The 14,363-nt window shown below is 39.0% G+C and overlaps 1 protein-coding gene across 1 annotated transcript in view; it reads left to right on the forward strand.

Moving 5' to 3' along the window:
- The window catches only part of SLC17A3 (solute carrier family 17 member 3), a 42,812-nt gene that overhangs the window by 5,602 nt on the left and 22,847 nt on the right, over window positions 1–14,363 (forward strand). The window lies entirely within an intron of this gene.

Raw genomic sequence — 14,363 nt, forward strand, 5'->3', positions numbered from 1 at the left:
ACCCACCCACCAGGTGTTTCCTCAGGCATGAGGAAGAACAATCTCAATTAAATCACAAAACTTTTACATGAACACAAAGCCAGGTGAATGAGGGGCATCCCTCACCCACCAGGTGTTTCCTGGAGTAAGAGGAAGGGCAATCCCAATTAAATCACAAGACATTTACGTGAACATAGGGCCAGGTGGATGAGGGGCGTTCCCCCACCCACCAGGTGTTTCCTCAAGCATGAGGAATGAGGATCCCAAGACTATCTCACTGTTTCTCATGCTTGGTTAATATTTCTCAAAAGCAATATAACAATTCTAATATCATAATATTCCCATGATCAATAACTTTTAAAACTTATGCATCCACAACACCTAATGACCAACCTAAATCCCAATTCCTCTCTATTTTATGCTAATTCTACCTACACTGTAGAAACTCTTAATTATAGCCCAAACCAATTCCTAAGGAATGTGGCCCAGTCAAAAGATCACACTGGGCCGTTTCTGGGAACAATTGATTACAATCTCTTAACAAAATGGCTGTTCCGACATCCTATAAATCTATTTTAACTTCTATAAAAGTTTCTAATTCCTAATCCTGATCATCAGCAATAAAGCTTCTAAAAAATAAAACCCAAGTATAAACTGTAAATTGTATTAAAGCCAAAACCGCAAATGTAGAAGATGGAAACAATGTAATTTTTAAAGTTAACTGTATTCTTGTTAAACCTCAAAATATCATGTTTGATCATGCTTGAACTGACATAATTCACTGACGTAGCATAACCTATTCTACAATACTTTCTATGAATAAAATAAATTCAATTTCCATAATAAGTAGAAAGAAACCTATACTAACTGTAGCTAAAACATGGTTTAAAAGAAAGCAGCCCAGTCCAAAGTACGCACTGGGCCCTTAGGAATGTGGCCCAGCCCAAAGTTTGTGCTGGGCCTTTTCTGGTAGCTCTAGATATTTATCTATATTATTAAAGTTGAAACAGCTCTTTGTATGTGTATACTAATTCTACAAATATACTATTAAATCTTAAAAGAAGCTTGTACCGTATTAAAGCCTCCCAAATGTGACCTGAGTTTGAATTATGTTAAGTTTAAAGCTGAAACCTCAGTCTGTGAGAAACCAGAACAATGTACTCCTAAAGTAAGCCATGCCTGTCGTACTCTCAGAACTTCATGCTTAGATCATCAAAGTCCCTGCTAGCGGATCATGCCAAACAGCAAAGAAGGGAAGAGGGAATGGGCCTTCAGCTCCTTAACTTGTCCTAGCAGTCTCAGGGTCCGCAGCCTGCCTGGATCCCTAACTCTCAGGCGGGCCTCCACAGTCGGCTCCCAACAGATAGGATATATGATCATGAATGGGGTGGAAGATAATGGAAATTGACAGGGAACACATGGATACCCAATAAAGTTGGCGATAAATATAACAAAAACTGTAACACCCCAAACCATTCGGTTTGATGCATGTCAAGTTCTATTCTGTGGCAATTAAAAAAATCAGAGACAATTATCACAAATGGAAAAGTACCTTTGCCCAGAACCAGGCACTGGATAAAGTAATACCAGTCCCTGACCCAGCTGAGATGATGTCTGGTGGATTGCCCAATGAAAAGGATGGACAGTAAGACTGGGGTAGGTCACCCCCAAATTGGAAACCTTTAAAAAATAAAATACATCTTTCTAAGGGTACTCCACCAGAAGTATGTCAGAACTTAAAATGCAACCCTATCCTTTTAACAACTCAATTGTCCTAGATCAAAAGCCAAGGTTGGCGTCTCAGGTATATAGATTAGAAGGAGATGTCACAGAAAAAGACTCCTTAGGACATCTAGTCCCTAGGTTAGTTAATAATAACACGTCAGATATACCTAAACCAGCTCCAATTCCTAGATGGCATAGCAATCCTCCTAATGATCTCAAAAGGGTAACTATAGTTAAAGTCAAGGATTTAAATAGACACCTGAGATTGAGATAGGATATGGTGATGTCAATGTCTGAGTAGAATAGATTAAATTCTCTGTGCATAAGCTCAACAAAATCAATTGCTATACTTGCGCTGCAGGGTGACCACAGGCGCAAATAGTTCCATTTCCTCTTGAAAGGAATACAGACCCTGCAGGGAAGAGTTGCATGATGGCTTCAAACCAAGACAAGGATGGATGGGGAAATAAAGCCTGCAATAGTTTGTCATTGTTCCTTCCCACATTACAGAGGTTAGACCTGAGGTTGATCTCTCCCTTCTCCTTAGGGTCAATGAATTACTCCTCTTGCCTCTCAAGGAGGGCGTAAGAATTCAGTAAGCCCATAGGAGACCTATTGACCTGTATCCATAACCTAAATGTCATTGGTGAGTTGAGTCACAATTACTCTAATCTACACATCCCACAAGAGGATGTTTGATGGTATTGCGGAAAGAGGGGCCTGTGCAACTGCCGTCTAACTGGACTGGGACTTATGCACTAGTCCAATCGGCCATCCCATTCACCTTGGAATTCCATCAATCCACTGAGGATAACAGTGTCCATCACTGAAACTGAAGGGCTCTAGAAGGATCTTTTAACTCCAATGTGTACATAGATTCAATAGGAGTCCCAAGCGGAGGAGTCCCCAATAAATTTAAGGCCAGAAATCAGATGGCTGTCAGATTTGAATCATCATTCTTCTGGTAGTCCACCATTAATAAGAATGTGGATTGAATCAATTGTATATATTATAATCAATAAAGGTTTATTAACTACACCAGGGATGTCTTCCAAGGGGTAGCTAGTCAACTGGATGCCACCAGCTGGTTGGCATGAGAAAATCAAATTGTATTAAACATGATCCTGGCAAAGCAAGGAAAAGTTTGTGTCATGATAGGAGGGAAATTTTTCATCCCAAATAACACTGCCACTGATAAAGTCATCACCAAAGCCTTACAGGGTCTAACAACCCTAGCTAATGAGTTAACCAAAAAAGCAGGTATTAATGATCCATTCACAATGGGAATGATTTGGGAAATGGAAGGGAATGGTAAACTCGGTCCTAACCTCTCTTAGAATTATGGCAGAAATCTTATTGGCAATGGAATGTTGTGTTATTCCCTGTTTCCAGGGCTTAACACAGAGATTCATAGAAACCACAATTAACAAACAAATGTAAAACAATCTAATGCTCATGGAAACTATAGTAGATTATAAAAAGAAAAGTCAACAAATATAAAGCCAATTAAAAAAAATCTAAAATGAAAATGGAGTCAGCAATCCATAAAGAAAAATAGAGGAGAGAGTTTATAAGAAACATTCTGATGGTTTCTTTTCTTTTCTTTTCTTTTTTTGGAGTTGGAGTCTCACTCTGTCGCCCAGACTGGAGTGCAGTGGCCGCTCCCGGCCACCGCAGCCTCAACCTGCTGGGCTCCAGTGATCCTTCTGCCTCAACCTTCTGAGTAGCTGGAATTACAGGCATGCGCTACCACGCCCGGCTGATTTTTTTTTTTTTTTTTGAGTTGGAGTCTCCCTCTGTCACCCAGACTGGAGTGCAGTGGCCGCTCCCGGCCACCGCAGCCTCGACCTGCTGGGCTCCGGCGATCCTTCCGCCTCAGCCTTCCGAGTAGCCGGAATTACAGGCATGTGCCACCACACCCGGCTGATTTTTTGATTTATTGTAGAGATGAGGTCTCACCGCCCAGGCGGGTCTCGAACCCACGGGCTCAGGCAATCCACTCACCTCAGCCTCCCAAAGGCGTGGGATTACAGGCTGAGCCACCGAGCCCGGCATGATTTTTTAATTTATTGTAGAGATGTGGTCTCGCTGCCCAGGCAGGTCTCGAACCCGCGGTATCAGGCAATCCATTCACCTCAGCCTCCCAAAGGCGCGGGATTACAGGCTGAGCCACCGAGCCCGGCTCTGATAGTTTATTTTCAAGGCCTGTCTAAGCAGGCTGGCAGATGTAGCAATCTTCAGGCAAGAGGTCTTGGCAGGCTCCTAAACAACTAGGAGATGGAAACGGGCCAATGAGAAAACAACACGCTATTCTTAAGAAAATAGAGACTTAACATGGAAGGGAACTAGGGACAACCTTATGACAAGGAAAAAAAATGGAACTTAGGCAAAGTCTGGAAAAGATTGTACACCCCACAGTACTCAGTCAATGAAAAACCGGGGGAGGGATTTTCACACTAGAGAATTGCTTGTTGTAGCTGTCCCAGGTGTGCCTGCCTAGCAGACACCCAATCTTGCAAAACCACCATTAAAGTCTCACTTCTGCTGTACTTCATGTCTCCATGTCCATCCTTTAATTTTAGACCGGCGAGTTTGTTTCTCATAGAAGGGGAGAGAGTGACATCGAAGCCAGTCACAAGTTCAGAGAAAAGCATAGACGGATATTGCACAGCAATATTTCAATAAACTCTCTCAATTCCTTTTATTTACCATGGTAGTTTCTACTTTGTCTTCCTTAGCAAAATTGTTTTCCTTAAAGTGATTTCCTTAAAGCTGAGTTTAGCATTGAATTTTCATGCAAGTTGCAGTTCTGTGAAAGACATTATTGTATTGTATAAGAAAAGCATTTTTATTTATTATTATTATTATTAGAGGCAGAGTCGTATTCTGTCACTGGACTGCAGTGGCATGGTCATAGTCACTGCAACCTTGACCAGCTGGGCTCAGGTTATTCATCTACCTCAGCCTTTCAAGAAGCTGGAACTACTGATGCCTGCTACCACATCAAACTAATTTTTTGATTTATTGTAAAGACAAGGAATCTCCAAGCTTTGCAGGCTGGTCTCCAACCCCTGAGCTCTGGCAATCCTCGCATCTCTGCCTCCTAAAGTCCCGGGATTACAAGCATGAGCCACTGCACCTGGTTCAGAAAAGTACTTTTAAAGCAGTTTTCTAACCAAGAGTCTCAGGAGTCAATGATTTTGACGTTTTAACTGGGCATTCCTGGTACTATAATTGTTGACCTAAATGCCACTGAAACTGGAAAGTAGACTAGAAGACAGATATGTGTAAGGAAAAAAGTGAGGAATGTTTTTAGTATAACAATTTAGCACATAATTGAATGTACTTTGTAGATAACAAAAGACACTATTTTGCTCAGCTGATCAAAGACAATTATAGAGCTGGTGTTCTGCTATAAATGGTGCCCAGCACAAAACCAGATGATGTTAGACTGATAACCACATTAACTCCATTTGTCATAGAGATGGTGAGACAAAACCAAAGTTTGACTTGAGCTTACAAAACAAAACAATTTGCCAGAACCTAAGGATATAAAGTTCTGAGCAGATATTTCACCATATGTGGATTCATGGCTTAGTTCATGAAAAACCAGCTAAGCATCAGAGAATAACCACTTCCATTTTGTCAAGTCTTCTGTTTCAAGACATGCTTATTCAGTGTGCTTGCTGGACAGGCAGCCTTGAATCCCTGCTTGACACTGTGAGCTTTCAGGAAGAGTATGCATATGAGAGGTGATTCCTTTGCCTGAGTTCTGGCCTTCTAAACTATAGATAGTAGACTTCCTATGCTCACAATATCATTGTGCACGTGAATCCTCTGAAATGTAACCTAGAATCAGAACCTATAGTCTACTGAGTTGTCATGTAGCTGATTATTAACGACAGTTATTCGTAGCTAATGAAGAAAACTTTAAGGATAACTGTTCTTTTGGTAATGTTGTTTTTGTTTTTGTTTTTTAGAGAGATAGGGCCTCACTCTGTTGCTCAGGCTGGAGTGTAGTGGCACAATCGTAGCTCATTGTAACCTCGAAATCTTTGGTTCAAGTGATCCTCCTGCCTTAGCCTCCTGAGTAGTTATGACTGTGTACCACCATGCCCAGCTAATTTTATTTTTTCTTGTAGAAACAAAGTCTCACTATGTTGCTCAAGCTGGTCTCGAACTCCTGTCCTCAAGCTATCCTTCCACCTCAACGTCAGCCCTGGGATTACAGACATAAACCACTGAGCTCAGCTGAGGATAACTATTAAATCACAGGAGAAATTTGTACTCTATTGATTCTCATGACTGAAACAAAGCAAGTTAAAGACTCTCATGACTGAAACAAAGCAAGTTAAAGACCAATCTTATTAAAAAGGAAACTATAATTTTTTTTTAAAGATAGGTCAATCTAAGTAGAAGAAAACTCCTAACCTATATTCAAGTGTTTAAAACGAATCCTTGCAATGAAATAAAGCCAGATTTTTATTTTGCTACACAGAAAAAACTTAGGTTTATTTATACCAAGTTAAACCAAATATAATGCAAGAACAAGCAACTCATAAGCACTTTAAAATAAAATAAAAAATTAAATCGCAAAACCCAGTCACATTTTCTGTTTTGTATAACTCAGGTTTAGAAATATATCCTGTGATATTTGGGTTTTTAAGTTGATAATTATTTATTCCAGGGTTCATAGGTCCTTCAAAATGACTGAGGGAAAAACATGTTACGTAGTGATGATGGAAAAAGAATCCACCTCATTTCCGCCAAAATATATTTAAAGAGGTTTATTCTGAGCCAGTATGAGTGACCACAGTCTGAGGTTACACAATCTGAATAGATCCTGAGAAAGTGTGCCTAAGGTGGTCAGATTACAGTTTGGTTTTATACATTTCAGAAAGACAGAAATTGCAGGTAAAGTCATAAGTCAGTACATGGAAGATATACATTGCTTCAGTTCAAAAAGGCTGGACATCTCCAAGTGGGGGCTAAGAAGAAGTCATAGGTGGACTTTAGAATTTTTTTAGTTGATAATTGGTTGAGAGAGTTAAATTATTGCCTAAAAACTTGAAGTCAGGGTAAAGGAATGCTTGAGTTAAGATAGGGTTATTTTGCGTTCCTCACAGTCCTCCCTTTCACAATGGACTGTTACTGCTTTGCTACCTTCAATCCCTTTCTTGTAGTATTATCATAGATGCCCAGGGGCTACTTATGAGTTAGAACATATGGTACTCAGTTCTTTGTTTCTGTGATAGATCACTGAGTATGATAGACTCTAACTCCATCCAAGTTGCTGTGAAGTTCATAGTTTTGTCCTTCTTTATGCCTGCATAATTTTCCATCATGTATATGTACTACATTTTAAAATCCAGTCCAGTTTCAATTGGCAGCATGTTTGGCTCCATATTTTTCTATTTGTCAATTGTGTTGCAATAAGCATGCATGTACAGGTATCTTTTTTGTAGAATGATTTGAGTTTTTCCAGGTATAGCCCTAGAAGAGGGATTGCTGGGTTGTATGGAAGGTCAATTTCTAGTTCTTTTAGGAATCACCACACTGTATTCCATAGAGGTTGAACTAGTTTGCACTCCCATGAACAGTGTAGAAGCGTTCCCTTTTCTCTTCATCCTCATCAGCATCTGCTGTTTTTGTTTTATTAATGATGGCCATTCTTACTGGAGTTAAGTGGTATCTCAATGTGGTTTTGATTTGTATTTCTCTGATAATTAGTGAGGCTGAGCATTTTTCATGTGTCTGTTGGCTGTTCACATATTTTCTTTTGAGTAGTGTCTATTCATGTCCTTTGTTCACTTTTTAATGCAGCTGTTGTTTTTTTTTTTCTTTTAGCACGTTTGAGTTCCTTATAGATTCTAGATGTTTGGCCTTTGTTAGATATACAGTTGGCAAATGTTTTTTTCCCATTTTGTGGGCTATCTCCCTGCTCTCTTGATGGTTACTTTTTCTTTGCAGAAGCTTTTCAGTTTGATGAGCTCCCACTTGTCTATCTTATCTCTTATGGCATGGGCATTTGGGGTTGTGTCTGGTGGAATGTAATTGATGATTGTTCTATGAATAGACATGTGGTGGTCAATTAATTTCAAAATTCATTTACTACATATATATTTGTGGTTCTTTGACAACTCCTTTGAACTAGGTGTAACATATTTTCCAGTTACCTCATTAATTAGTGAAGTAAATAAAATCTTTGACACATGTCTGTTTTGTATCTTTAAAAAAAAAAAAGATAAGGGTATTGTGGAAGCCAGAGTTCTTGTTATGTAGATGAAACCTCATGGGTAGAAGCTCTCAGAGAGACTGGATGGCAAATACCTCTTTTCAAATCTTAAAAGTGTCAGACTCTCAGTTAATCACTCTTAGATCTGGAAAGGCCTAGAAATGGAAGATCTGGCTACATTAATGACGAGTCTCTACAGATGAAAAATTGTCCCACAAAAGCCAATTTGCTTTTTTAATGGCCTTTGCAGGGCTATTTCAATCTGTTGTCCCTGTGGCAGCCATTTTAAATAATGTCAGAGAGATATATTTTAGTATAAAATATTTTTATTTCCTTCAGTCTGCTATCTGTCATGTGATGCTATCCCAAAGTCAGGGTGAAAAGTAAGCCATATTATACCAGATTAATAAAAACCCATCTAATAAGATGTTACAGTTTCTAGGGCATGATGAAGGACCTACAGATAGTAATTTAGGCAAAAGAAAAAAAGAGCAGAGTTTTGTCCTCAATAAGAAGTTGAAAATTGCACCTGTCCCCCAAAATGATGGACTTAGATTTTTCCATACTTAAATTATTAAAGTGCAGATGGAACAATTCTGTTTTTTAAATAAAGAATATAATCAAACTTATCTGAAAGAATTGTGAATATGACATATAATAAATGTTCAGCAAATAGTAGCTGACTCCCCAAGATCTGTGTTCCTCCTTCTGAATTCTTGAACTCAGTGATACATTTTGCCAGGCTCTCATTCCTTAGCTGGGGTGCTGAGAGGTTGTTTACTCTTTCACGATACAGTTCAGATAGGAATATTCTGAGTCAAACTCAGAATCTAAAGGACATCTCAGGACTGTAAACTAAGAAGGGACTTTAAATGAAAGTAATGAACAGGAACTTAAGCCAGTAGAACTATGGCAGTCTAGAACCAGGTTTAATTTTCCAGGGCTGTCTCTAATGCTCACATAAAGAAAGGAGTCTGAGTTATAAATCCAAGGCATTCAGGGAGCTGGAAATGAACTATTTATATAGAGATTGAAGTCTAAAGACATTGACTCATTTATGAGACAAGGACAAGCAACTACACACAAGCTTGGAAAGTAGTGAGAATATTTTCAACTTCTTGGGTGTCAATGGCAAGAAACTGAGAAAATTTGGCCTTCACTGTCCTGTGTGGGTGGGCCAAATTTATTTATTTATTTTTTAATTTTATTTATTTATTTTAAAATTATTATTATTTTTTTTGAGTTGGAGTCTCTCTCTGTCGCCCAGACTGGAGTGCAAGTGGCCGCTCCCGGCCACCGCAGCCTCGACCTGCTGGGCTCCAGCGATCCTTCCGCCTCAGCCTTCCGAGTAGCTGGAATTACAGGCATGCGTTACCACGCCCGGCTGATTTTTTGATTTATTGTAGAGATGAGGTCTCGCTGCCCAGGCGGGTCTCGAACCCGCGGGCTCAGGCAATCCACTCACCTCAGACTCCCAAAGGCACAGAATTACAGGCTGAGCCACCGTGGGCCAAATTTATATTACTTATTTTCCAAAGTGATTATAGAATGACTCATACAACATGATAGCATGTGTGCAAATTTAGAGATAATACAAAGATTATTTTACATAGTTTGTGGACACACATATAGATAGCAAAATAAAAGTATTTTAAAAATCAGATTATATTTATGTGAGGCTTTTTCATTTTGTTTGTTATGTTTTGTTTGGTGAGTAAAGGAAAAAGGTACTAAGAGAGGGAAAAAGCAACAGAGTGAGCAAAGTTCAAGCATATCCTTACTATTATAATTCATATATTTCAAAGAAGAAAAAAATAACAAAATTTCAAAGAAGGGGAAAATTAAAGAAGGAAAAAACACAAAAATACTAGTGTTGTATTTAATTACAGTTTATCTCTCTTTTTTAACCTTTTCAAAGCAGACTAAAGACACTAAAGATACTATAAAGCAGAGCAAAACAGCCAAAATCAAGAACCTGAACCAGAGGAAACCTCTGAGGTTCTGAGGAGACACCCATGAAAAGAGAGATTGAGAAGCTCACAGCCAAAAGGAAGAAAAACTGCAGAGGGGGTTAGGATTCTGTGAAGGCATACATTTCTGAACATTTCCTCAAAGGCCACTGAGCAAGAAGCCCTTCTCAGCCAAATTCTAGTTCATTGAATTTCATTAATAATTAACAATTCAAGCCCTGAGGTAGCAAAGAATAACCACTTGTCTACTAGTGAAGAGAAGGTCAAAGGGAGCAAACATGGCTGAAACCCAGGATCCTACTTGGTGCCTATCCCCGGACATTAAGTCGGTAAGTAACTTATTTTTGTGTTGAGATGAGGATCTTCAGGAGTCCTTCCTGTTTAACAGCTGACAATTTTTATATACTCTCCATCCCAAATTTTCTCACACTGATAAAAATGTAAGTGAAAATGTAAAACCCATATTAACAAGACCTACAAAATAGAGGGAAAAGCAGGAAACTGAAGTTTTGTGGCTAATTATCTGCTCACTTTGAAACTAGCTAGTGGAGAAGACAATGCTAAATGTGGAAAATATTTTCAAGAAATAGGCACTCTAGTGAAATAGTTGAAAATAAAATTTGGGAGAATGGGTAAAACTTGCTTGTGTTTCTAACTGGGTGACCTGGAGGAAGAGAGTCAGTAATATCTCCATCTGGGGTTGATGTATACTGCCTGGTACAATAGTTTATAACAGTTTTATTGCACCAATGTCTAACGAACACGCATGCAAGAGCTGTAGGGTAGTTGTGAGGCAATACTCCAATATAAGAAAGGCTTTGCAACCAGATCTCCATTTCTTACAAGATTCCCTGTGCCCCAAAGAAAATTGTACTGGGCTTTTCTGCTGCAGCAACCTGACTACTCCCAGTGTGCTGAAGGATTTCAACTGCATTTAGTGGAAAATAAAAGGAGCTGTTAAAACAGGAAGGAGTCACTCAGAGTAAGGACACATATAGAAAAGCCACCAGTCTGTGGCTAGGTGACCCATGTCTGTAATCCAAGCACTTTGGGAGACCAAGGCAGGAGGACTGCTTAAGCCCAGGAATTTGAGACCAACCTAGGAAACATAGCAAAACATCTACACACACACACACACACACACACACACACACACACACACACACACACAAATATATATGTATATATATTAGCTGAGTGTGGTGGGGTGCACCTGTAGTCCCAGTTACTCTGGAGAATGAAGTGGAAGGATTGTCTGAGTTCAGGATGTTGAGGCTGCAGTGAGTCATAATAATAATTATTATTATTATTTGAGTTGGAGTCTCACTCTGTCACCCAGACTGGAGTGCAGTGGCCGCTCCCAGCCACTGCAGCCTCGACCTACTGGGCTCCAGCAACCCTTCCACCTCAGCCTTCCAAGTAGCTGGAACTACAGGCGCGTGCTACAACGCCTGGCTCATTTTGATTTATTGTAGAAATGAGGTCTCGCCAAGTTGCCCAGGCGGGTCTCGAACCTGCGGGCTCAGGCAATCCACTCACCTCAGCCTCCCAAAGGCGCGGGATTACAGGCTGAGCCACCGAGTCCGGCTTGAGTCATAATTATTACACTGTATTCCAGTCTGGGTGATAGAGTGAAAGGAAACTCAGAAGAGAGAAATGAAGGAAGGAGGGAGGAAGGGAAGAAGGGAGGGAGGGAGGGAGAAAGAAAGGGAGGACAAAAGAAAGAAGGGGAGCAAGAAAAAGAGACAGGAAAGTCATGATTGCCCTGAAATTTGCTTCTGGATTACCTCTCCTTTCCCTACTTACAGATCCAGGGTATGTAACGGGCCAATAGGGCTTGAATCCAGTGTTTCAAGTCAGTGGGATATTTTGATATTAGCACAGCAGTAGGTATGTGTCATGGTGTGGTGAGTGTGCCAGATCTGCTAGCAGGAGGAGGTATAACAGCCTGGTTCACTTTGAGTACCTAGGCGATATGGTGTTTGGACAATCTGTGTGCAGGCGGTAGACTGTCCCATGTTGGTGAGCCGAATCTTTCATAGCTTTGAAAAGTATCTCAAAAAGTTAGGAGACAAATGGGAAGATCAGTGTGGTAACTCTGGGAACTTGACCTGTCTGTGGAGACTGAAGAGAATTTCAATGAGTAAAGGCAAATGCAGGGTTGGGTATGAAATATGAACTCTTATTAAGAGTACCTATGTTTTGTAGAAGATATCACATTATTGCAAACAAAACCAGATATTTCAAGGTTATCATGTTTAAAGAAAATTCACTATTCTCTCTCTCTCTCTCTCTCTCTATATATATATATATGTACCCACACACACATATATAGCATATATATACACCTACATATAATATATATAATGTAGTTTGTCTATATATAATATGGATATATAGACACACATACTTATGTAAATATTATCTGATAAATGTTCAGGAAGTCAATAAATTAAACCCAAATTTGTAGCCTTTGCTAATCGGTTTGGTGTTAAAATTTCTATCATGGCCAGTTTCAAGCAACATGACATCACTGAATTTAGAGTTGAGGAAAGATATGCATGATAGCATACCTTCATACAGAATTCTCATCATATAGACATGAGAGACATAAACTTCAAGAGTAGAACTGACAGTAAAATGCACATGGAATAATTATGAAGTGATCACCTTAAATTATTTATTTAACCTTGCATTTTAAAGCATAATTTATTGAACTCTAAAATTATATAATTTAATTGTTAATGGTTGTTTTCAACAACTAGCCTTCAAAATTTCTCTAAAAATTTGTAATTAGTTTTTTTTGGGTCCAGATGAGCGGATTCCAGTGCACCATTGCCTTACTGTGCACTATCCTTTCTGAGGGAGCTGTCTTGGGTTTCCTTTTTTGTTTCCCTAACTCAATTCATGTTCTACCATGCCTTCATCTATTTACATAATTTTGCCCTCTGATATGACTTAATTTTCCTGGAAATGTCTGCTAGGTTGTCACATTTCTCTTTTTAGAACTTCCATTTAACCTTTTTCTACTAAAAGCCAATCATCCTCCCATCCAGAAATTATTGAATTTCCTGGATGATACAACTGTCAGGTATCATGTAGTACTCATCTAAGTGAAGGGGAAACTAAGAACCTGTTCCAACATCAATAGTTCAGGTAACTCAGAGTCTTAAGCTGCCATTCTTGGTAACTAAAATGAAGTGTATTCAAACATGTCAGCATCATTTATGAATTTAGACCTAACTGTTAAGGGATGGCATTTTGATCTTTAAGTTTTTACTTAAATTTTCCTGCCAGATTACATACATAGTATTAGTTTTTCATGCTACATTCAGTTGAAAGCAACTTCACAATCACAACAACCTGTTACTTAAATAACAGGGAATTTATAACTTTAACTCATCTTGTTTACAATATAAATACTGTTCATTTTAGGCAGTCATGGGTCCAAACTGTAAGGGTCTCAGTCAACTATCAGGTCCTAAGCAACTCTTCTTCTTAGCCAATTGTTGATAATCCGGTAACCAGTCTTTGTATCATATAACCAAGAAAAAAGAATGCAGAGGCTGATGCTCTGTGAAGAAGTCATCAACCTGGGCAACTCCCACTGATGCTTAACTGGGATAATCTTGAAGTAGCTTTGGAAAGGAAACCTGACATTCAGAATGTTGCTGTCCAAGTAAGACCTCACAGGAGGGGGTTGTAAAGTCTCATAGTCATAGAGTCACCTCAACTGAAATCACAAAGGAGCAAGGGAGGGAGAATAAATAACAGTGAGGAAGGGGAATTGTTAATGGGAAACAACATACTCCTGTTCAGCATTGCCAGTTGCACAAGACAATGCAAGTGACCCCCGTCTTTATCATTTGGTAAAGTATTTCCCAAACAATCTTTGGGTGCAGAATCAGAATATTTTCCTTAGAAACAAAAGGCCTATTTAAAAAATGCCCAGATCACATCATGGAATTAGAATGCTTGATGCCAAGATTTGAGGAGACTTTTCCTTAAATAAGTGATATTGATAGCAAATATGTCCATGAAAAGATGTTCCATTTTATTAGAGAAATGAAAACTAAAACCATGATTCCTAATATTTTTGAGAATAACTAAAATTTAAAGACTCGCCATATTAAGTTGTTAAGTGTATAGATGATCTAGAACCCTCATTCACTGTTGGTGGGAATGTAAAATGGTACAACCACATTGGCAGTTTGCCATTTTCTTAAAAAGTTAATCATACACTTCTCATATAATCCAGATATTCCATTCCTAAACATTTATCTAAGGGAAATAAAAAGTTCTATACAAAAACCTTTACATGAATGTTCCCGGTGACTTTATTTGTAAGGGGCCAAATGTTCAAATGGAGCATTTTTTCACCAAAAGATAAATAAATAAGCAAATTATGGTATAACCGTGCAAGAGAATGTTACTCAGCAATAAGGAGGAATACA

The sequence above is a fragment of the Carlito syrichta genome, unplaced genomic scaffold (assembly GCF_000164805.1).
Source record: "Carlito syrichta isolate Samal-C Ts95f unplaced genomic scaffold, Tarsius_syrichta-2.0.1 Scaffold315921, whole genome shotgun sequence".
NCBI lineage: Eukaryota > Metazoa > Chordata > Mammalia > Primates > Tarsiidae > Carlito > Carlito syrichta.